Here is a 3,291-nt window from a genome sequence, read left to right on the forward strand (position 1 = left end):
GGGGGGAGGTTATGGGGTGAGGTTGGGGGCTGGCTGGGCCTGGTGGCCCGGTTGGGCCTATGGCCAGCTGGGCCGAAGCCTATGGGGGTTTCTCTTCTTTTCTTTTTTTGGTCTTTTCTTTTTCTTTTTCTTTTTTGCATTCTCTTTTTCTTTTATTTATTACTCTTTTCCATTTTAATTCATTTTAAAATACTTAGGCACTTTCTAAAAATATGTTTTCTTTACTATAATTACCCTTGTAATATTCGGCACTCGCCGAACATTTTTGTTTCAACTTTTGAAACTTTTGTTGTTTGACATATTTTGAATTTAAATTTTGAAAGGGTTTCGAATCATTGCGAGTTTAGCAACAGTAATCGAGGTGACGTGGCATGATTAGCATGGATTTACTGTAGCTTGATTACCCAGGCGTTACAGAAGCAACACATAAACTAGGATTTAAGCTTCTGATACTCTAGCAACCCATCATCTACTTATTACTTCCCAATGCCTTCCCCTAGGCCCAAATAATGGTGAAGGATCATGTAGTCGACGTTCACATAACATCACTAGAGGAAAGACAACATACATCTCATCAAAATATCGAACGAATACCAAATTCACATGATTACTTATAACAAGACTTCTCCCATGTCCTCAGGAACAAACGTAACTACTCACAAATCATATTCATGATCAAAATTAGAGGAGTTTTAATTATAATTAAGGATCTGAAATATAATCTTTCACCGGATAAACCAACTAGCATCAACTACAAGGAGTAACCAACACTACTAGCAACCCACAAGTACCAATCTGAGGTTTTGAGACAAAGATCGAATGCAAGATATGAACTAGGGTTTGAGAGGAGATGGTTCTGGTGAAGATGTTGCTGGAGATTGACCCCCTCTCAATGAGAGGATCTTTGGTGATGACGATGGCTTCGATTTCCCCCTCCTGGAGGGATGTTTCCCTGGCAGAACAGCTCCGTCGGAGCCCTAGATTGGTTCTGCCCAAGTTTCGCCTCGAGACGGCGGCGCTTCATCCCGAAAGCTTCCTTCTGATTTTTTTCTAGGTCAAAACACACCATATAGTAGAAGATGGGCGTCGGAGGCCTGCCAGGGGGCCAGCAAGCCTATGGACGGCCCAAGACCCAGAGGCGGACACGTTGTGTATGAGCCGGGCTGGACTCCCTAAGCTGCCGGGCATCAACCTGTGTATATAAAGGTGTGACCCAGCGGCGGGTTAACTCAAGAAACAACAAGTCGAGAACTAGCTCAAGCGTATTCGCTCCCTGGTAATCGAAACTCAAGCAATACAACCCCAAACTGGAGTAAGTCTTTACCTCGTTGTGAGGGGCCAAACCAGTATAAACTCTCTGTGTCCTTTGTCCTGAGTAACCCCTTCAAGCTAACCAAGTAGCGATGTCTCCACACCTAAGACCTTTCGCTAGGGCATCTGTCGTGTTATGTACATGACAGTTGGCACCCACCATGGGGCCAACGCACGGTGGTTTCGAGTTCTTGAAGGGCAACTTCGCAGGGATCAAGGGATACGCCGTGGGTCGTATGACCAAGAGTTGTCACGGCAAGCTCTTCATCAATGATGCTGGCTGGGGCCCTGAGGCCAGCTCAATCGAGTACGAGTACCAGGTCCCCTTCGGTGGAATCCATGTCTTCATCGACAAGATCAGTGAATCAGGCCCTGAGTTGGACACATGCACCGACATCATCGAGACAGCTCATCGTGCACGACCCGCCAAGGATCAAGCCACTGTGAAGCATGCCTTCATGGGTTTCATGCATGGGGCAGAACTTGAGGAAGGATTTGTGTCTGGTGGTGAGACGGACATCTACTCTGATGGTGAGTCGTCAACCGGTGAGGCCGATTCAATTTATCAAATGCAGGATGGCCGACTTGGGGGCTGTTCCGATGGTGACAGTATTTCGAACCCCTATGATCCGCTGAACAAGGTTGCAATCTTCATGGCCGGCACACAACCGGTGCTCGGCTTGACGGCCGCTGCGGCCATGACCTCCAGCTCAGCGGCTGCGGCGGCAGCTGGGGGTGGTGGCTCTACGCGCCCGCCGGCTCAGCTTCTGACCAAACTGTTGGATGCTTTAGCAACTTTGATGGGGATGGAGGTGACCCTAGACACTCAATAATATCATAAGGTGGATGTCGCAAAGCTACGAGATGAGATAACTTAGGCAAAGAAAGAGCTGGCGGCTGAGAATGCTAGGATGGCTGCGGAATGAGCCACTTTGGATACTCAGGCACAACGGATTCATGTCGAGTCTTTCCGGCTTACCTTGGATCAAAACACTTCAAATGCCATTATGAGAAGGAGGCACCAGAGTCGCTTACCTCCAAATTACGATGCGAGAAACCTCTTCAACACACTTGGGGCAGGGACCAGTGACCCGCCTGTGGTAAACCGGGCGGTTGAGGCGCCCGTGACCGGAGCGCCGGTTCAGCCGCGTACAGCGGTTCCGCCTCATTTGGATATGACTCCACCTCAGGATGTTCTGACACCGCTGGGTCATTATTCTAACCCGCTGGATAATATGATTGCTACGGCGACACGATTGGCGGCTCTCCTAGTTGAAGCCGAGTCTCCGGCGGAGATACAGACACAGAGGGCCAGAGAGCTTCTTTAGATAGCCATGGCTCAATATGCAGCTTATTCATACAGCCACGAACGAATTCACTCAACCCCTCGTCCAAGCCGGAGTTATAGCAGGCACATTGACTCACCAGCAATTTCAAGCAGTGAACGGCGCCGTAATCAGCCTCGTGGGCATGACCCGCCGCGCATTGGCAATGGTGTGCAGGCTCTGGTGGACCAGGGCAGGGCACAACGTGAGGCTGAGCTGGCGGCTTAGTTAGCGGCTCAACAGCAACCTCCGGCTTATCCGTCAACGTCTATGGGGGTAGGAGTAACCTCTAGATCTTTGCGTGTGCCATGTTTGGTGCCGTCTCTACGGAACAAGAGCTTGCCTAAGGATTTCAAGGCCCCCCGCAAGGTGCCTAATTACATAGCGGATCAACCCCCAAAAGCTTGGATTGAGAGCTATGAGATGGCTATGGAGATGTTGAATGTTAGTGATGTTGCATGTGCTAAGTATTTCACCATGATGTTGGATGGGCCGGCCCATAACTGGTTGAAAGGACTACCCCCTAACTCCATTCGTTCATGGGCGGAATTGAAGTCCCGTTTCATTCATAATTTCAAGGATACATGGAAGCATTCCATGTCGATTCTTGACTTAGATACTTGTGTCCAGGGTGAGGGTGAGTCAACAACCCATT

This window comes from Triticum dicoccoides, chromosome 3A, assembly GCF_002162155.2.
Source record: "Triticum dicoccoides isolate Atlit2015 ecotype Zavitan chromosome 3A, WEW_v2.0, whole genome shotgun sequence".
Taxonomy (NCBI): domain Eukaryota; kingdom Viridiplantae; phylum Streptophyta; class Magnoliopsida; order Poales; family Poaceae; genus Triticum; species Triticum dicoccoides.